The sequence below is a fragment of the Salvelinus alpinus genome, chromosome 34 (genome assembly GCF_045679555.1).
Source record: "Salvelinus alpinus chromosome 34, SLU_Salpinus.1, whole genome shotgun sequence".
NCBI classification, from domain to species: domain Eukaryota; kingdom Metazoa; phylum Chordata; class Actinopteri; order Salmoniformes; family Salmonidae; genus Salvelinus; species Salvelinus alpinus.
The window spans coordinates 6,979,691-7,002,420 of record NC_092119.1 but is presented as its reverse complement, the minus strand read 5'-3'; the positions used below and the strand labels follow the sequence as shown (position 1 = coordinate 7,002,420).

Below are 22,730 nucleotides of genomic sequence, written 5' to 3'. Positions count from 1 at the left end.
CTTAATCTCCTCCATAGAAACAACAGTGTTATTACAGGCCTGTTCCTAACTGTCTTAATCTCCCCCATAGAAACAACAGTGTTATTACAGGCCTGTTCCTAACTGTCTTAATCTCCTCCATAGAAACAACAGTGTTATTACAGGCCTGTTCCTAACTGTCTTAATCTCCCCCATAGAAACAACAGTGTTATTACAGGCCTGTTCCTAACTGTCTTAATCTCCTCCATAGAAACAACAGTGTTATTACAGGCCTGTTCCTAACTGTCTTAATCTCCCCCATAGAAACAACAGTGTTATTACAGGCCTGTTTCTAACTGTCTTAATCTCCTCCATAGAAACAACAGTGTTATTACAGGCCTGTTTCTGTCTTAATCTCCCCCATAGAAACAACAGTGTTATTACAGGCCTGTTCCTAACTGTCTTAATCTCCCCCATAGAAACAACAGTGTTATTACAGGCCTGTTCCTAACTGTCTTAATCTCCTCCATAGAAACAACAGTGTTATTACAGGCCTGTTCCTAACTGTCTTAATCTCCCCCATAGAAACAACAGTGTTATTACAGGCCTGTTTCTAACTGTCTTAATCTCCTCCATAGAAACAACAGTGTTATTACAGGCCTGTTTCTGTCTTAATCTCCTCCATAGAAACAACAGTGTTATTACAGGCCTGTTTCTGTCTTAATCTCCTCCATAGAAACAACAGTGTTATTACAGGCCTGTTTCTGTCTTAATCTCCTCCATAGAAACAACAGTGTTATTACAGGCCTGTTTCTAACTGTCTTAATCTCTTCCATAGAAACAACAGTGTTATTACAAGCCTGTTTCTGTCTTAATCTCCTCCATAGAAATAACAGTGTTATTACAGGCCTGTTTCTAACTGTCTTAATCTCCTCCATAGAAACAACAGTGTTATTACAGGCCTGTTTCTGTCTTAATCTCCCCCATAGAAACAACAGTGTTATTACAGGCCTGTTCCTAACTGTCTTAATCTCCCCCATAGAAACAACAGTGTTATTACAGGCCTGTTCCTAACTGTCTTAATCTCCTCCATAGAAACAACAGTGTTATTACAGGCCTGTTCCTAACTGTCTTAATCTCCCCCATAGAAACAACAGTGTTATTACAGGCCTGTTCCTAACTGTCTTAATCTCCCCCATAGAAACAACAGTGTTATTACAGGCCTGTTTCTGTCTTAATCTCCTCCATAGAAACAACAGTGTTATTACAGGCCTGTTTCTGTCTTAATCTCCTCCATAGAAACAACAGTGTTATTACAGGCCTGTTCCTAACTGTCTTAATCTCCCCCATAGAAACAACAGTGTTATTACAGGCCTGTTCCTAACTGTCTTAATCTCCCCCATAGAAACAACGGTGTTATTACAGGCCTGTTCCTAACTGTCTTAATCTCCACCATAGAAACAACAGTGTTATTACAGGCCTGTTCCTAACTGTCTTAATCTCCTCCATAGAAACAACAGTGTTATTACAGGCCTGTTTCTAACTGTCTTAATCTCCCCCATAGAAACAACAGTGTTATTACAGGCCTGTTCCTAACTGTCTTAATCTCCCCCATAGAAACAACAGTGTTATTACAGGCCTGTTTCTAACTGTCTTAATCTCCCCCATAGAAACAACAGTGTTATTACAGGCCTGTTTCTAACTGTCTTAATCTCCCCCATAGAAACAACAGTGTTATTACAGGCCTGTTCCTGTCTTAATCTCCTCCATAGAAACAACAGTGTTATTACAGGCCTGTTTCTAACTGTCTTAATCTCCCCCATAGAAACAACAGTGTTATTACAGGCCTGTTTCTAACTGTCTTAATCTCCCCCATAGAAACAACAGTGTTATTACAGGCCTGTTTCTAACTGTCTTAACCTCCTCCATAGAAACAACAGTGTTATTACAGGCCTGTTTCTAACTGTCTTAATCTCCTCCATAGAAACAACAGTGTTATTACAGGCCTGTTTCTAACTGTCTTAATCTCCTCCATAGAAACAACAGTGTTATTACAGGCCTGTTTCTAACTGTCTTAATCTCCCCCATAGAAACAACAGTGTTATTACAGGCCTGTTTCTGTCTTAATCTCCCCCATAGAAACAACAGTGTTATTACAGGCCTGTTCCTAACTGTCTTAATCTCCCCCATAGAAACAACAGTGTTATTACAGGCCTGTTCCTAACTGTCTTAATCTCCTCCATAGAAACAACAGTGTTATTACAGGCCTGTTCCTAACTGTCTTAATCTCCCCCATAGAAACAACAGTGTTATTACAGGCCTGTTTCTGTCTTAATCTCCCCCATAGAAACAACAGTGTTATTACAGGCCTGTTCCTAACTGTCTTAATCTCCTCCATAGAAACAACAGTGTTATTACAGGCCTGTTCCTAACTGTCTTAATCTCCCCCATAGAAACAACAGTGTTATTACAGGCCTGTTCCTGTCTTAATCTCCTCCATAGAAACAACAGTGTTATTACAGGCCTGTTTCTAACTGTCTTAATCTCCCCCATAGAAACAACAGTGTTATTACAGGCCTGTTTCTAACTGTCTTAATCTCCCCCATAGAAACAACAGTGTTATTACAGGCCTGTTTCTAACTGTCTTAACCTCCTCCATAGAAACAACAGTGTTATTACAGGCCTGTTTCTAACTGTCTTAATCTCCTCCATAGAAACAACAGTGTTATTACAGGCCTGTTTCTAACTGTCTTAATCTCCCCCATAGAAACAACAGTGTTATTACAGGCCTGTTTCTAACTGTCTTAATCTCCCCCATAGAAACAACAGTGTTATTACAGGCCTGTTTCTAACTGTCTTAATCTCCTCCATAGAAACAACAGTGTTATTACAGGCCTGTTCCTAACTGTCTTAATCTCCCCCATAGAAACAACAGTGTTATTACAGGCCTGTTTCTAACTGTCTTAATCTCCCCCATAGAAACAACAGTGTTATTACAGGCCTGTTTCTGTCTTAATCTCCCCCATAGAAACAACAGTGTTATTACAGGCCTGTTCCTAACTGTCTTAATCTCCCCCATAGAAACAACAGTGTTATTACAGGCCTGTTCCTAACTGTCTTAATCTCCTCCATAGAAACAACAGTGTTATTACAGGCCTGTTCCTAACTGTCTTAATCTCCCCCATAGAAACAACAGTGTTATTACAGGCCTGTTTCTGTCTTAATCTCCCCCATAGAAACAACAGTGTTATTACAGGCCTGTTCCTAACTGTCTTAATCTCCTCCATAGAAACAACAGTGTTATTACAGGCCTGTTCCTAACTGTCTTAATCTCCCCCATAGAAACAACAGTGTTATTACAGGCCTGTTCCTAACTGTCTTAATCTCCTCCATAGAAACAACAGTGTTATTACAGGCCTGTTCCTAACTGTCTTAATCTCCCCCATAGAAACAACAGTGTTATTACAGGCCTGTTCCTAACTGTCTTAATCTCCTCCATAGAAACAACAGTGTTATTACAGGCCTGTTCCTAACTGTCTTAATCTCCCCCATAGAAACAACAGTGTTATTACAGGCCTGTTTCTAACTGTCTTAATCTCCTCCATAGAAACAACAGTGTTATTACAGGCCTGTTTCTGTCTTAATCTCCCCCATAGAAACAACAGTGTTATTACAGGCCTGTTCCTAACTGTCTTAATCTCCCCCATAGAAACAACAGTGTTATTACAGGCCTGTTCCTAACTGTCTTAATCTCCTCCATAGAAACAACAGTGTTATTACAGGCCTGTTCCTAACTGTCTTAATCTCCCCCATAGAAACAACAGTGTTATTACAGGCCTGTTTCTAACTGTCTTAATCTCCTCCATAGAAACAACAGTGTTATTACAGGCCTGTTTCTGTCTTAATCTCCTCCATAGAAACAACAGTGTTATTACAGGCCTGTTTCTGTCTTAATCTCCTCCATAGAAACAACAGTGTTATTACAGGCCTGTTTCTGTCTTAATCTCCTCCATAGAAACAACAGTGTTATTACAGGCCTGTTTCTAACTGTCTTAATCTCTTCCATAGAAACAACAGTGTTATTACAAGCCTGTTTCTGTCTTAATCTCCTCCATAGAAATAACAGTGTTATTACAGGCCTGTTTCTAACTGTCTTAATCTCCTCCATAGAAACAACAGTGTTATTACAGGCCTGTTTCTGTCTTAATCTCCCCCATAGAAACAACAGTGTTATTACAGGCCTGTTCCTAACTGTCTTAATCTCCCCCATAGAAACAACAGTGTTATTACAGGCCTGTTCCTAACTGTCTTAATCTCCTCCATAGAAACAACAGTGTTATTACAGGCCTGTTCCTAACTGTCTTAATCTCCCCCATAGAAACAACAGTGTTATTACAGGCCTGTTCCTAACTGTCTTAATCTCCCCCATAGAAACAACAGTGTTATTACAGGCCTGTTTCTGTCTTAATCTCCTCCATAGAAACAACAGTGTTATTACAGGCCTGTTTCTGTCTTAATCTCCTCCATAGAAACAACAGTGTTATTACAGGCCTGTTCCTAACTGTCTTAATCTCCCCCATAGAAACAACAGTGTTATTACAGGCCTGTTCCTAACTGTCTTAATCTCCCCCATAGAAACAACGGTGTTATTACAGGCCTGTTCCTAACTGTCTTAATCTCCACCATAGAAACAACAGTGTTATTACAGGCCTGTTCCTAACTGTCTTAATCTCCTCCATAGAAACAACAGTGTTATTACAGGCCTGTTTCTAACTGTCTTAATCTCCCCCATAGAAACAACAGTGTTATTACAGGCCTGTTCCTAACTGTCTTAATCTCCCCCATAGAAACAACAGTGTTATTACAGGCCTGTTTCTAACTGTCTTAATCTCCCCCATAGAAACAACAGTGTTATTACAGGCCTGTTTCTAACTGTCTTAATCTCCCCCATAGAAACAACAGTGTTATTACAGGCCTGTTCCTGTCTTAATCTCCTCCATAGAAACAACAGTGTTATTACAGGCCTGTTTCTAACTGTCTTAATCTCCCCCATAGAAACAACAGTGTTATTACAGGCCTGTTTCTAACTGTCTTAATCTCCCCCATAGAAACAACAGTGTTATTACAGGCCTGTTTCTAACTGTCTTAACCTCCTCCATAGAAACAACAGTGTTATTACAGGCCTGTTTCTAACTGTCTTAATCTCCTCCATAGAAACAACAGTGTTATTACAGGCCTGTTTCTAACTGTCTTAATCTCCTCCATAGAAACAACAGTGTTATTACAGGCCTGTTTCTAACTGTCTTAATCTCCCCCATAGAAACAACAGTGTTATTACAGGCCTGTTTCTGTCTTAATCTCCCCCATAGAAACAACAGTGTTATTACAGGCCTGTTTCTAACTGTCTTAATCTCCCCCATAGAAACAACAGTGTTATTACAGGCCTGTTTCTAACTGTCTTAACCTCCTCCATAGAAACAACAGTGTTATTACAGGCCTGTTTCTAACTGTCTTAATCTCCCCCATAGAAACAACAGTGTTATTACAGGCCTGTTTCTAACTGTCTTAATCTCCTCCATAGAAACAACAGTGTTATTACAGGCCTGTTTCTAACTGTCTTAATCTCCTCCATAGAAACAACAGTGTTATTACAGGCCTGTTCCTAACTGTCTTAATCTCCCCCATAGAAACAACAGTGTTATTACAGGCCTGTTTCTAACTGTCTTAATCTCCTCCATAGAAACAACAGTGTTATTACAGGCCTGTTTCTAACTGTCTTAATCTCCTCCATAGAAACAACAGTGTTATTACAGGCCTGTTCCTAACTGTCTTAATCTCCTCCATAGAAACAACAGTGTTATTACAGGCCTGTTCCTAACTGTCTTAATCTCCCCCATAGAAACAACAGTGTTATTACAGGCCTGTTCCTAACTGTCTTAATCTCCTCCATAGAAACAACAGTGTTATTACAGGCCTGTTCCTAACTGTCTTAATCTCCCCCATAGAAACAACAGTGTTATTACAGGCCTGTTCCTAACTGTCTTAATCTCCCCCATAGAAACAACAGTGTTATTACAGGCCTGTTTCTAACTGTCTTAATCTCCTCCATAGAAACAACAGTGTTATTACAGGCCTGTTTCTGTCTTAATCTCCCCCATAGAAACAACAGTGTTATTACAGGCCTGTTCCTAACTGTCTTAATCTCCCCCATAGAAACAACAGTGTTATTACAGGCCTGTTCCTAACTGTCTTAATCTCCTCCATAGAAACAACAGTGTTATTACAGGCCTGTTCCTAACTGTCTTAATCTCCCCCATAGAAACAACAGTGTTATTACAGGCCTGTTTCTAACTGTCTTAATCTCCTCCATAGAAACAACAGTGTTATTACAGGCCTGTTTCTGTCTTAATCTCCTCCATAGAAACAACAGTGTTATTACAGGCCTGTTTCTGTCTTAATCTCCTCCATAGAAACAACAGTGTTATTACAGGCCTGTTTCTGTCTTAATCTCCTCCATAGAAACAACAGTGTTATTACAGGCCTGTTTCTAACTGTCTTAATCTCTTCCATAGAAACAACAGTGTTATTACAAGCCTGTTTCTGTCTTAATCTCCTCCATAGAAATAACAGTGTTATTACAGGCCTGTTTCTAACTGTCTTAATCTCCTCCATAGAAACAACAGTGTTATTACAGGCCTGTTTCTGTCTTAATCTCCCCCATAGAAACAACAGTGTTATTACAGGCCTGTTCCTAACTGTCTTAATCTCCCCCATAGAAACAACAGTGTTATTACAGGCCTGTTCCTAACTGTCTTAATCTCCTCCATAGAAACAACAGTGTTATTACAGGCCTGTTCCTAACTGTCTTAATCTCCCCCATAGAAACAACAGTGTTATTACAGGCCTGTTCCTAACTGTCTTAATCTCCCCCATAGAAACAACAGTGTTATTACAGGCCTGTTTCTGTCTTAATCTCCTCCATAGAAACAACAGTGTTATTACAGGCCTGTTTCTGTCTTAATCTCCTCCATAGAAACAACAGTGTTATTACAGGCCTGTTCCTAACTGTCTTAATCTCCCCCATAGAAACAACAGTGTTATTACAGGCCTGTTCCTAACTGTCTTAATCTCCCCCATAGAAACAACGGTGTTATTACAGGCCTGTTCCTAACTGTCTTAATCTCCACCATAGAAACAACAGTGTTATTACAGGCCTGTTCCTAACTGTCTTAATCTCCTCCATAGAAACAACAGTGTTATTACAGGCCTGTTTCTAACTGTCTTAATCTCCCCCATAGAAACAACAGTGTTATTACAGGCCTGTTCCTAACTGTCTTAATCTCCCCCATAGAAACAACAGTGTTATTACAGGCCTGTTTCTAACTGTCTTAATCTCCCCCATAGAAACAACAGTGTTATTACAGGCCTGTTTCTAACTGTCTTAATCTCCCCCATAGAAACAACAGTGTTATTACAGGCCTGTTCCTGTCTTAATCTCCTCCATAGAAACAACAGTGTTATTACAGGCCTGTTTCTAACTGTCTTAATCTCCCCCATAGAAACAACAGTGTTATTACAGGCCTGTTTCTAACTGTCTTAATCTCCCCCATAGAAACAACAGTGTTATTACAGGCCTGTTTCTAACTGTCTTAACCTCCTCCATAGAAACAACAGTGTTATTACAGGCCTGTTTCTAACTGTCTTAATCTCCTCCATAGAAACAACAGTGTTATTACAGGCCTGTTTCTAACTGTCTTAATCTCCTCCATAGAAACAACAGTGTTATTACAGGCCTGTTTCTAACTGTCTTAATCTCCCCCATAGAAACAACAGTGTTATTACAGGCCTGTTTCTGTCTTAATCTCCCCCATAGAAACAACAGTGTTATTACAGGCCTGTTTCTAACTGTCTTAATCTCCCCCATAGAAACAACAGTGTTATTACAGGCCTGTTTCTAACTGTCTTAACCTCCTCCATAGAAACAACAGTGTTATTACAGGCCTGTTTCTAACTGTCTTAATCTCCCCCATAGAAACAACAGTGTTATTACAGGCCTGTTTCTAACTGTCTTAATCTCCTCCATAGAAACAACAGTGTTATTACAGGCCTGTTTCTAACTGTCTTAATCTCCTCCATAGAAACAACAGTGTTATTACAGGCCTGTTCCTAACTGTCTTAATCTCCCCCATAGAAACAACAGTGTTATTACAGGCCTGTTTCTAACTGTCTTAATCTCCTCCATAGAAACAACAGTGTTATTACAGGCCTGTTTCTAACTGTCTTAATCTCCTCCATAGAAACAACAGTGTTATTACAGGCCTGTTCCTAACTGTCTTAATCTCCCCCATAGAAACAACAGTGTTATTACAGGCCTGTTTCTAACTGTCTTAATCTCCCCCATAGAAACAACAGTGTTATTACAGGCCTGTTTCTAACTGTCTTAATCTCCTCCATAGAAACAACAGTGTTATTACAGGCCTGTTTCTAACTGTCTTAATCTCCTCCATAGAAACAACAGTGTTATTACAGGCCTGTTCCTGTCTTAATCTCCTCCATAGAAACAACAGTGTTATTACAGGCCTGTTTCTAACTGTCTTAATCTCCCCCATAGAAACAACAGTGTTATTACAGGCCTGTTTCTAACTGTCTTAATCTCCCCCATAGAAACAACAGTGTTATTACAGGCCTGTTTCTAACTGTCTTAACCTCCTCCATAGAAACAACAGTGTTATTACAGGCCTGTTTCTAACTGTCTTAATCTCCTCCATAGAAACAACAGTGTTATTACAGGCCTGTTTCTAACTGTCTTAATCTCCTCCATAGAAACAACAGTGTTATTACAGGCCTGTTTCTAACTGTCTTAATCTCCCCCATAGAAACAACAGTGTTATTACAGGCCTGTTTCTGTCTTAATCTCCCCCATAGAAACAACAGTGTTATTACAGGCCTGTTCCTAACTGTCTTAATCTCCCCCATAGAAACAACAGTGTTATTACAGGCCTGTTTCTAACTGTCTTAATCTCCCCCATAGAAACAACAGTGTTATTACAGGCCTGTTCCTGTCTTAATCTCCTCCATAGAAACAACAGTGTTATTACAGGCCTGTTTCTAACTGTCTTAATCTCCCCCATAGAAACAACAGTGTTATTACAGGCCTGTTTCTAACTGTCTTAATCTCCCCCATAGAAACAACAGTGTTATTACAGGCCTGTTTCTAACTGTCTTAACCTCCTCCATAGAAACAACAGTGTTATTACAGGCCTGTTTCTAACTGTCTTAATCTCCTCCATAGAAACAACAGTGTTATTACAGGCCTGTTTCTAACTGTCTTAATCTCCTCCATAGAAACAACAGTGTTATTACAGGCCTGTTTCTAACTGTCTTAATCTCCCCCATAGAAACAACAGTGTTATTACAGGCCTGTTTCTGTCTTAATCTCCCCCATAGAAACAACAGTGTTATTACAGGCCTGTTTCTAACTGTCTTAATCTCCCCCATAGAAACAACAGTGTTATTACAGGCCTGTTTCTAACTGTCTTAACCTCCTCCATAGAAACAACAGTGTTATTACAGGCCTGTTTCTAACTGTCTTAATCTCCCCCATAGAAACAACAGTGTTATTACAGGCCTGTTTCTAACTGTCTTAATCTCCTCCATAGAAACAACAGTGTTATTACAGGCCTGTTTCTAACTGTCTTAATCTCCTCCATAGAAACAACAGTGTTATTACAGGCCTGTTCCTAACTGTCTTAATCTCCCCCATAGAAACAACAGTGTTATTACAGGCCTGTTTCTAACTGTCTTAATCTCCTCCATAGAAACAACAGTGTTATTACAGGCCTGTTTCTAACTGTCTTAATCTCCTCCATAGAAACAACAGTGTTATTACAGGCCTGTTCCTAACTGTCTTAATCTCCTCCATAGAAACAACAGTGTTATTACAGGCCTGTTCCTAACTGTCTTAATCTCCCCCATAGAAACAACAGTGTTATTACAGGCCTGTTCCTAACTGTCTTAATCTCCTCCATAGAAACAACAGTGTTATTACAGGCCTGTTCCTAACTGTCTTAATCTCCCCCATAGAAACAACAGTGTTATTACAGGCCTGTTCCTAACTGTCTTAATCTCCCCCATAGAAACAACAGTGTTATTACAGGCCTGTTTCTAACTGTCTTAATCTCCTCCATAGAAACAACAGTGTTATTACAGGCCTGTTTCTGTCTTAATCTCCCCCATAGAAACAACAGTGTTATTACAGGCCTGTTCCTAACTGTCTTAATCTCCCCCATAGAAACAACAGTGTTATTACAGGCCTGTTCCTAACTGTCTTAATCTCCTCCATAGAAACAACAGTGTTATTACAGGCCTGTTCCTAACTGTCTTAATCTCCCCCATAGAAACAACAGTGTTATTACAGGCCTGTTTCTAACTGTCTTAATCTCCTCCATAGAAACAACAGTGTTATTACAGGCCTGTTTCTGTCTTAATCTCCTCCATAGAAACAACAGTGTTATTACAGGCCTGTTTCTGTCTTAATCTCCTCCATAGAAACAACAGTGTTATTACAGGCCTGTTTCTGTCTTAATCTCCTCCATAGAAACAACAGTGTTATTACAGGCCTGTTTCTAACTGTCTTAATCTCTTCCATAGAAACAACAGTGTTATTACAAGCCTGTTTCTGTCTTAATCTCCTCCATAGAAATAACAGTGTTATTACAGGCCTGTTTCTAACTGTCTTAATCTCCTCCATAGAAACAACAGTGTTATTACAGGCCTGTTTCTGTCTTAATCTCCCCCATAGAAACAACAGTGTTATTACAGGCCTGTTCCTAACTGTCTTAATCTCCCCCATAGAAACAACAGTGTTATTACAGGCCTGTTCCTAACTGTCTTAATCTCCTCCATAGAAACAACAGTGTTATTACAGGCCTGTTCCTAACTGTCTTAATCTCCCCCATAGAAACAACAGTGTTATTACAGGCCTGTTCCTAACTGTCTTAATCTCCCCCATAGAAACAACAGTGTTATTACAGGCCTGTTTCTGTCTTAATCTCCTCCATAGAAACAACAGTGTTATTACAGGCCTGTTTCTGTCTTAATCTCCTCCATAGAAACAACAGTGTTATTACAGGCCTGTTCCTAACTGTCTTAATCTCCCCCATAGAAACAACAGTGTTATTACAGGCCTGTTCCTAACTGTCTTAATCTCCCCCATAGAAACAACGGTGTTATTACAGGCCTGTTCCTAACTGTCTTAATCTCCACCATAGAAACAACAGTGTTATTACAGGCCTGTTCCTAACTGTCTTAATCTCCTCCATAGAAACAACAGTGTTATTACAGGCCTGTTTCTAACTGTCTTAATCTCCCCCATAGAAACAACAGTGTTATTACAGGCCTGTTCCTAACTGTCTTAATCTCCCCCATAGAAACAACAGTGTTATTACAGGCCTGTTTCTAACTGTCTTAATCTCCCCCATAGAAACAACAGTGTTATTACAGGCCTGTTTCTAACTGTCTTAATCTCCCCCATAGAAACAACAGTGTTATTACAGGCCTGTTCCTGTCTTAATCTCCTCCATAGAAACAACAGTGTTATTACAGGCCTGTTTCTAACTGTCTTAATCTCCCCCATAGAAACAACAGTGTTATTACAGGCCTGTTTCTAACTGTCTTAATCTCCCCCATAGAAACAACAGTGTTATTACAGGCCTGTTTCTAACTGTCTTAACCTCCTCCATAGAAACAACAGTGTTATTACAGGCCTGTTTCTAACTGTCTTAATCTCCTCCATAGAAACAACAGTGTTATTACAGGCCTGTTTCTAACTGTCTTAATCTCCTCCATAGAAACAACAGTGTTATTACAGGCCTGTTTCTAACTGTCTTAATCTCCCCCATAGAAACAACAGTGTTATTACAGGCCTGTTTCTGTCTTAATCTCCCCCATAGAAACAACAGTGTTATTACAGGCCTGTTTCTAACTGTCTTAATCTCCCCCATAGAAACAACAGTGTTATTACAGGCCTGTTTCTAACTGTCTTAACCTCCTCCATAGAAACAACAGTGTTATTACAGGCCTGTTTCTAACTGTCTTAATCTCCCCCATAGAAACAACAGTGTTATTACAGGCCTGTTTCTAACTGTCTTAATCTCCTCCATAGAAACAACAGTGTTATTACAGGCCTGTTTCTAACTGTCTTAATCTCCTCCATAGAAACAACAGTGTTATTACAGGCCTGTTCCTAACTGTCTTAATCTCCCCCATAGAAACAACAGTGTTATTACAGGCCTGTTTCTAACTGTCTTAATCTCCTCCATAGAAACAACAGTGTTATTACAGGCCTGTTTCTAACTGTCTTAATCTCCTCCATAGAAACAACAGTGTTATTACAGGCCTGTTCCTAACTGTCTTAATCTCCCCCATAGAAACAACAGTGTTATTACAGGCCTGTTTCTAACTGTCTTAATCTCCCCCATAGAAACAACAGTGTTATTACAGGCCTGTTTCTAACTGTCTTAATCTCCTCCATAGAAACAACAGTGTTATTACAGGCCTGTTTCTAACTGTCTTAATCTCCTCCATAGAAACAACAGTGTTATTACAGGCCTGTTCCTGTCTTAATCTCCTCCATAGAAACAACAGTGTTATTACAGGCCTGTTTCTAACTGTCTTAATCTCCCCCATAGAAACAACAGTGTTATTACAGGCCTGTTTCTAACTGTCTTAATCTCCCCCATAGAAACAACAGTGTTATTACAGGCCTGTTTCTAACTGTCTTAACCTCCTCCATAGAAACAACAGTGTTATTACAGGCCTGTTTCTAACTGTCTTAATCTCCTCCATAGAAACAACAGTGTTATTACAGGCCTGTTTCTAACTGTCTTAATCTCCTCCATAGAAACAACAGTGTTATTACAGGCCTGTTTCTAACTGTCTTAATCTCCCCCATAGAAACAACAGTGTTATTACAGGCCTGTTTCTGTCTTAATCTCCCCCATAGAAACAACAGTGTTATTACAGGCCTGTTCCTAACTGTCTTAATCTCCCCCATAGAAACAACAGTGTTATTACAGGCCTGTTCCTAACTGTCTTAATCTCCTCCATAGAAACAACAGTGTTATTACAGGCCTGTTTCTAACTGTCTTAATCTCCTCCATAGAAACAACAGTGTTATTACAGGCCTGTTCCTAACTGTCTTAATCTCCCCCATAGAAACAACAGTGTTATTACAGGCCTGTTTCTAACTGTCTTAATCTCCTCCATAGAAACAACAGTGTTATTACAGGCCTGTTTCTGTCTTAATCTCCCCCATAGAAACAACAGTGTTATTACAGGCCTGTTTCTAACTGTCTTAATCTCCCCCATAGAAACAACAGTGTTATTACAGGCCTGTTTCTAACTGTCTTAACCTCCTCCATAGAAACAACAGTGTTATTACAGGCCTGTTTCTAACTGTCTTAATCTCCTCCATAGAAACAACAGTGTTATTACAGGCCTGTTTCTAACTGTCTTAATCTCCCCCATAGAAACAACAGTGTTATTACAGGCCTGTTTCTAACTGTCTTAATCTCCTCCATAGAAACAACAGTGTTATTACAGGCCTGTTTCTAACGGTCTTAATCTCCTCCATAGAAACAACAGTGTTATTACAGGCCTGTTCCTAACTGTCTTAATCTCCCCCATAGAAACAACAGTGTTATTACAGGCCTGTTTCTAACTGTCTTAATCTCCTCCATAGAAACAACAGTGTTATTACAGGCCTGTTTCTAACTGTCTTAATCTCCTCCATAGAAACAACAGTGTTATTACAGGCCTGTTCCTAACTGTCTTAATCTCCCCCATAGAAACAACAGTGTTATTACAGGCCTGTTTCTAACTGTCTTAATCTCCTCCATAGAAACAACAGTGTTATTACAGGCCTGTTTCTAACTGTCTTAATCTCCCCCATAGAAACAACAGTGTTATTACAGGCCTGTTTCTAACTGTCTTAATCTCCCCCATAGAATCAACAGTGTTATTACAGGCCTGTTTCTAACTGTCTTAATCTCCTCCATAGAAACAACAGTGTTATTACAGGCCTGTTCCTAACTGTCTTAATCTCCCCCATAGAAACAACAGTGTTATTACAGGCCTGTTTCTAACTGTCTTAATCTCCCCCATAGAAACAACAGTGTTATTACAGGCCTGTTTCTGTCTTAATCTCCCCCATAGAAACAACAGTGTTATTACAGGCCTGTTCCTAACTGTCTTAATCTCCCCCATAGAAACAACAGTGTTATTACAGGCCTGTTCCTAACTGTCTTAATCTCCTCCATAGAAACAACAGTGTTATTACAGGCCTGTTCCTAACTGTCTTAATCTCCCCCATAGAAACAACAGTGTTATTACAGGCCTGTTTCTGTCTTAATCTCCCCCATAGAAACAACAGTGTTATTACAGGCCTGTTCCTAACTGTCTTAATCTCCTCCATAGAAACAACAGTGTTATTACAGGCCTGTTCCTAACTGTCTTAATCTCCCCCATAGAAACAACAGTGTTATTACAGGCCTGTTCCTAACTGTCTTAATCTCCTCCATAGAAACAACAGTGTTATTACAGGCCTGTTCCTAACTGTCTTAATCTCCCCCATAGAAACAACAGTGTTATTACAGGCCTGTTTCTAACTGTCTTAATCTCCTCCATAGAAACAACAGTGTTATTACAGGCCTGTTTCTGTCTTAATCTCCCCCATAGAAACAACAGTGTTATTACAGGCCTGTTCCTAACTGTCTTAATCTCCCCCATAGAAACAACAGTGTTATTACAGGCCTGTTCCTAACTGTCTTAATCTCCTCCATAGAAACAACAGTGTTATTACAGGCCTGTTCCTAACTGTCTTAATCTCCCCCATAGAAACAACAGTGTTATTACAGGCCTGTTTCTAACTGTCTTAATCTCCTGCATAGAAACAACAGTGTTATTACAGGCCTGTTTCTGTCTTAATCTCCTCCATAGAAACAACAGTGTTATTACAGGCCTGTTTCTAGCTGTCTTAATCTACTCCATAGAAACAACAGTGTTATTACAGGCCTGTTTCTGTCTTAATCTCCTCCATAGAAACAACAGTGTTATTACAGGCCTGTTTCTAACTGTCTTAATCTCCTCCATAGAAACAACAGTGTTATTACAGGCCTGTTTCTGTCTTAATCTCCCCCATAGAAACAACAGTGTTATTACAGGCCTGTTCCTAACTGTCTTAATCTCCCCCATAGAAACAACAGTGTTATTACAGGCCTGTTCCTAACTGTCTTAATCTCCTCCATAGAAACAACAGTGTTATTACAGGCCTGTTCCTAACTGTCTTAATCTCCTCCATAGAAACAACAGTGTTATTACAGGCCTGTTCCTAACTGTCTTAATCTCCCCCATAGAAACAACAGTGTTATTACAGGCCTGTTTCTGTCTTAATCTCCCCCATAGAAACAACAGTGTTATTACAGGCCTGTTCCTAACTGTCTTAATCTCCTCCATAGAAACAACAGTGTTATTACAGGCCTGTTCCTAACTGTCTTAATCTCCCCCATAGAAACAACAGTGTTATTACAGGCCTGTTCCTAACTGTCTTAATCTCCTCCATAGAAACAACAGTGTTATTACAGGCCTGTTCCTAACTGTCTTAATCTCCCCCATAGAAACAACAGTGTTATTACAGGCCTGTTTCTAACTGTCTTAATCTCCTCCATAGAAACAACAGTGTTATTACAGGCCTGTTTCTGTCTTAATCTCCCCCATAGAAACAACAATGTTATTACAGGCCTGTTCCTAACTGTCTTAATCTCCCCCATAGAAACAACAGTGTTATTACAGGCCTGTTCCTAACTGTCTTAATCTCCTCCATAGAAACAACAGTGTTATTACAGGCCTGTTCCTAACTGTCTTAATCTCCCCCATAGAAACAACAGTGTTATTACAGGCCTGTTTCTAACTGTCTTAATCTCCTGCATAGAAACAACAGTGTTATTACAGGCCTGTTTCTGTCTTAATCTCCTCCATAGAAACAACAGTGTTATTACAGGCCTGTTTCTGTCTTAATCTCCTCCATAGAAACAACAGTGTTATTACAGGCCTGTTTCTGTCTTAATCTCCTCCATAGAAACAACAGTGTTATTACAGGCCTGTTTCTAACTGTCTTAATCTCCTCCATAGAAACAACAGTGTTATTACAGGCCTGTTTCTGTCTTAATCTCCCCCATAGAAACAGCAGTGTTATTACAGGCCTGTTCCTAACTGTCTTAATCTCCCCCATAGAAACAACAGTGTTATTACAGGCCTGTTCCTAACTGTCTTAATCTCCCCCATAGAAACAACAGTGTTATTACAGGCCTGTTTCTGTCTTAATCTCCTCCATAGAAACAACAGTGTTATTACAGGCCTGTTTCTGTCTTAATCTCCTCCATAGAAACAACAGTGTTATTACAGGCCTGTTCCTAACTGTCTTAATCTCCTCCATAGAAACAACAGTGTTATTACAGGCCTGTTCCTAACTGTCTTAATCTCCCCCATAGAAACAACAGTGTTATTACAGGCCTGTTTCTAACTGTCTTAATCTCCCCCATAGAAACAACAGTGTTATTACAGGCCTGTTCCTAACTGTCTTAATCTCCCCCATAGAAACAACAGTGTTATTACAGGCCTGTTTCTGTCTTAATCTCCCCCATAAAAACAACAGTGTTATTACAGGCCTGTTCCTAACTGTCTTAATCTCCTCCATAGAAACAACAGTGTTATTACAGGCCTGTTTCTGTCTTAATCTCCTCCATAGAAACAACAGTGTTATTACAGGCCTGTTCCTAACTGTCTTAATCTCCTCCATAGAAACAACAGTGTTATTACAGGCCTGTTTCTAACTGTCTTAATCTCCCCCATAGAAACAACAGTGTTATTACAGGCCTGTTCCTAACTGTCTTAATCTCCTCCATAGAAACAACAGTGTTATTACAGGCCTGTTCCTGTCTTAATCTCCTCCATAGAAACAACAGTGTTATTACAGGCCTGTTCCTAACTGTCTTAATCTCCCCCATAGAAACAACAGTGTTATTACAGGCCTGTTTCTGTCTTAATCTCCCCCATAGAAACAACAGTGTTATTACAGGCCTGTTTCTGTCTTAATCTCCTCCATAGAAACAACAGTGTTATTACAGGCCTGTTTCTAACTGTCTTAATCTCCTCCATAGAAACAACAGTGTTATTACAGGCCTGTTTCTGTCTTAATCTCCTCCATAGAAACAACAGTGTTATTACAGGCCTGTTTCTAACTGTCTTAATCTCCTCCATAGAAACAACAGTGTTATTACAGGCCTGTTTCTGTCTTAATCTCCTCCATAGAAACAACAGTGTTATTACAGGCCTGTTTCTAACTGTCTTAATCTCCTCCATAGAAACAACAGTGTTATTACAGGCCTGTTTCTGTCTTAATCTCCCCCATAGAAACAACAGTGTTATTACAGGCCTGTTCCTAACTGTCTTAATCTCCCCCATAGAAACAACAGTGTTATTACAGGCCTGTTCCTAACTGTCTTAATCTCCTCCATAGAAACAACAGTGTTATTACAGGCCTGTTCCTAACTGTCTTAATCTCCCCCATAGAAACAACAGTGTTATTACAGGCCTGTTCCTAACTGTCTTAATCTCCCCCATAGAAACAACAGTGTTATTACAGGCCTGTTTCTGTCTTAATCTCCTCCATAGAAACAACAGTGTTATTACAGGCCTGTTTCTGTCTTAATCTCCTCCATAGAAACAACAGTGTTATTACAGGCCTGTTCCTAACTGTCTTAATCTCCCCCATAGAAACAACAGTGTTATTACAGGCCTGTTCCTAACTGTCTTAATCTCCCCCATAGAAACAACAGTGTTATTACAGGCCTGTTTCTAAATGTCTTAATCTCCCCCATAGAAACAACAGTGTTATTACAGGCCTGTTTCTAACTGTCTTAATCTCCCCCATAGAAACAACAGTGTTATTACAGGCCTGTTTCTGTCTTAATCTCCCCCATAGAAACAGCAGTGTTATTACAGGCCTGTTCCTAACTGTCTTAATCTCCCCCATAGAAACAACAGTGTTATTACAGGCCTGTTCCTAACTGTCTTAATCTCCCCCATAGAAACAACAGTGTTATTACAGGCCTGTTTCTGTCTTAATCTCCTCCATAGAAACAACAGTGTTATTACAGGCCTGTTTCTGTCTTAATCTCCTCCATAGAAACAACAGTGTTATTACAGGCCTGTTCCTAACTGTCTTAATCTCCTCCATAGAAACAACAGTGTTATTACAGGCCTGTTCCTAACTGTCTTAATCTCCCCCATAGAAACAACAGTGTTATTACAGGCCTGTTTCTAACTGTCTTAATCTCCCCCATAGAAACAACAGTGTTATTACAGGCCTGTTCCTAACTGTCTTAATCTCCCCCATAGAAACAACAGTGTTATTACAGGCCTGTTTCTGTCTTAATCTCCCCCATAAAAACAACAGTGTTATTACAGGCCTGTTCCTAACTGTCTTAATCTCCTCCATAGAAACAACAGTGTTATTACAGGCCTGTTTCTGTCTTAATCTCCTCCATAGAAACAACAGTGTTATTACAGGCCTGTTCCTAACTGTCTTAATCTCCTCCATAGAAACAACAGTGTTATTACAGGCCTGTTTCTAACTGTCTTAATCTCCCCCATAGAAACAACAGTGTTATTACAGGCCTGTTCCTAACTGTCTTAATCTCCTCCATAGAAACAACAGTGTTATTACAGGCCTGTTCCTGTCTTAATCTCCTCCATAGAAACAACAGTGTTATTACAGGCCTGTTCCTAACTGTCTTAATCTCCCCCATAGAAACAACAGTGTTATTACAGGCCTGTTTCTGTCTTAATCTCCCCCATAGAAACAACAGTGTTATTACAGGCCTGTTTCTGTCTTAATCTCCTCCATAGAAACAACAGTGTTATTACAGGCCTGTTTCTAACTGTCTTAATCTCCTCCATAGAAACAACAGTGTTATTACAGGCCTGTTTCTGTCTTAATCTCCTCCATAGAAACAACAGTGTTATTACAGGCCTGTTTCTAACTGTCTTAATCTCCTCCATAGAAACAACAGTGTTATTACAGGCCTGTTTCTGTCTTAATCTCCTCCATAGAAACAACAGTGTTATTACAGGCCTGTTTCTAACTGTCTTAATCTCCTCCATAGAAACAACAGTGTTATTACAGGCCTGTTTCTGTCTTAATCTCCCCCATAGAAACAACAGTGTTATTACAGGCCTGTTCCTAACTGTCTTAATCTCCCCCATAGAAACAACAGTGTTATTACAGGCCTGTTCCTAACTGTCTTAATCTCCTCCATAGAAACAACAGTGTTATTACAGGCCTGTTCCTAACTGTCTTAATCTCCCCCATAGAAACAACAGTGTTATTACAGGCCTGTTCCTAACTGTCTTAATCTCCCCCATAGAAACAACAGTGTTATTACAGGCCTGTTTCTGTCTTAATCTCCTCCATAGAAACAACAGTGTTATTACAGGCCTGTTTCTGTCTTAATCTCCTCCATAGAAACAACAGTGTTATTACAGGCCTGTTCCTAACTGTCTTAATCTCCCCCATAGAAACAACAGTGTTATTACAGGCCTGTTCCTAACTGTCTTAATCTCCCCCATAGAAACAACAGTGTTATTACAGGCCTGTTTCTAAATGTCTTAATCTCCCCCATAGAAACAACAGTGTTATTACAGGCCTGTTCCTAACTGTCTTAATCTCCCCCATAGAAACAACAGTGTTATTACAGGCCTGTTTCTGTCTTAATCTCCCCCATAAAAACAACAGTGTTATTACAGGCCTGTTCCTAACTGTCTTAATCTCCTCCATAGAAACAACAGTGTTATTACAGGCCTGTTTCTGTCTTAATCTCCTCCATAGAAACAACAGTGTTATTACAGGCCTGTTCCTAACTGTCTTAATCTCCTCCATAGAAACAACAGTGTTATTACAGGCCTGTTTCTAACTGTCTTAATCTCCCCCATAGAAACAACAGTGTTATTACAGGCCTGTTTCTAACTGTCTTAATCTCCCCCATAGAAACAACAGTGTTATTACAGGCCTGTTTCTAACTGTCTTAACCTCCTCCATAGAAACAACAGTGTTATTACAGGCCTGTTTCTAACTGTCTTAATCTCCTCCATAGAAACAACAGTGTTATTACAGGCCTGTTTCTAACTGTCTTAATCTCCTCCATAGAAACAACAGTGTTATTACAGGCCTGTTTCTAACTGTCTTAATCTCCCCCATAGAAACAACAGTGTTATTACAGGCCTGTTTCTGTCTTAATCTCCCCCATAGAAACAACAGTGTTATTACAGGCCTGTTCCTAACTGTCTTAATCTCCCCCATAGAAACAACAGTGTTATTACAGGCCTGTTCCTAACTGTCTTAATCTCCTCCATAGAAACAACAGTGTTATTACAGGCCTGTTTCTAACTGTCTTAATCTCCTCCATAGAAACAACAGTGTTATTACAGGCCTGTTCCTAACTGTCTTAATCTCCCCCATAGAAACAACAGTGTTATTACAGGCCTGTTTCTAACTGTCTTAATCTCCTCCATAGAAACAACAGTGTTATTACAGGCCTGTTTCTGTCTTAATCTCCCCCATAGAAACAACAGTGTTATTACAGGCCTGTTTCTAACTGTCTTAATCTCCCCCATAGAAACAACAGTGTTATTACAGGCCTGTTTCTAACTGTCTTAACCTCCTCCATAGAAACAACAGTGTTATTACAGGCCTGTTTCTAACTGTCTTAATCTCCTCCATAGAAACAACAGTGTTATTACAGGCCTGTTTCTAACTGTCTTAATCTCCCCCATAGAAACAACAGTGTTATTACAGGCCTGTTTCTAACTGTCTTAATCTCCTCCATAGAAACAACAGTGTTATTACAGGCCTGTTTCTAACGGTCTTAATCTCCTCCATAGAAACAACAGTGTTATTACAGGCCTGTTCCTAACTGTCTTAATCTCCCCCATAGAAACAACAGTGTTATTACAGGCCTGTTTCTAACTGTCTTAATCTCCTCCATAGAAACAACAGTGTTATTACAGGCCTGTTTCTAACTGTCTTAATCTCCTCCATAGAAACAACAGTGTTATTACAGGCCTGTTCCTAACTGTCTTAATCTCCCCCATAGAAACAACAGTGTTATTACAGGCCTGTTTCTAACTGTCTTAATCTCCTCCATAGAAACAACAGTGTTATTACAGGCCTGTTTCTAACTGTCTTAATCTCCCCCATAGAAACAACAGTGTTATTACAGGCCTGTTTCTAACTGTCTTAATCTCCCCCATAGAATCAACAGTGTTATTACAGGCCTGTTTCTAACTGTCTTAATCTCCTCCATAGAAACAACAGTGTTATTACAGGCCTGTTCCTAACTGTCTTAATCTCCCCCATAGAAACAACAGTGTTATTACAGGCCTGTTTCTAACTGTCTTAATCTCCTCCATAGAAACAACAGTGTTATTACAGGCCTGTTTCTGTCTTAATCTCCCCCATAGAAACAACAGTGTTATTACAGGCCTGTTTCTAACTGTCTTAATCTCCCCCATAGAAACAACAGTGTTATTACAGGCCTGTTTCTAACTGTCTTAACCTCCTCCATAGAAACAACAGTGTTATTACAGGCCTGTTTCTAACTGTCTTAATCTCCTCCATAGAAACAACAGTGTTATTACAGGCCTGTTTCTAACTGTCTTAATCTCCCCCATAGAAACAACAGTGTTATTACAGGCCTGTTTCTAACTGTCTTAATCTCCTCCATAGAAACAACAGTGTTATTACAGGCCTGTTTCTAACGGTCTTAATCTCCTCCATAGAAACAACAGTGTTATTACAGGCCTGTTCCTAACTGTCTTAATCTCCCCCATAGAAACAACAGTGTTATTACAGGCCTGTTTCTAACTGTCTTAATCTCCTCCATAGAAACAACAGTGTTATTACAGGCCTGTTTCTAACTGTCTTAATCTCCTCCATAGAAACAACAGTGTTATTACAGGCCTGTTCCTAACTGTCTTAATCTCCCCCATAGAAACAACAGTGTTATTACAGGCCTGTTTCTAACTGTCTTAATCTCCTCCATAGAAACAACAGTGTTATTACAGGCCTGTTTCTAACTGTCTTAATCTCCCCCATAGAAACAACAGTGTTATTACAGGCCTGTTTCTAACTGTCTTAATCTCCCCCATAGAATCAACAGTGTTATTACAGGCCTGTTTCTAACTGTCTTAATCTCCTCCATAGAAACAACAGTGTTATTACAGGCCTGTTCCTAACTGTCTTAATCTCCCCCATAGAAACAACAGTGTTATTACAGGCCTGTTTCTAACTGTCTTAATCTCCCCCATAGAAACAACAGTGTTATTACAGGCCTGTTTCTGTCTTAATCTCCCCCATAGAAACAACAGTGTTATTACAGGCCTGTTCCTAACTGTCTTAATCTCCCCCATAGAAACAACAGTGTTATTACAGGCCTGTTCCTAACTGTCTTAATCTCCTCCATAGAAACAACAGTGTTATTACAGGCCTGTTCCTAACTGTCTTAATCTCCCCCATAGAAACAACAGTGTTATTACAGGCCTGTTTCTGTCTTAATCTCCCCCATAGAAACAACAGTGCTATTACAGGCCTGTTCCTAACTGTCTTAAACTCCTCCATAGAAACAACAGTGTTATTACAGGCCTGTTCCTAACTGTCT

The 22,730-nt window shown here is 39.7% G+C and overlaps 1 protein-coding gene across 7 annotated transcripts in view; it reads right to left on the bottom strand.

The window, feature by feature from the left end:
• The window catches only part of fgfr3 (fibroblast growth factor receptor 3), a 269,105-nt gene that overhangs the window by 201,003 nt on the left and 45,372 nt on the right, over positions 1-22,730 (bottom strand). The gene's annotated exons all lie outside the window — the stretch shown is intronic.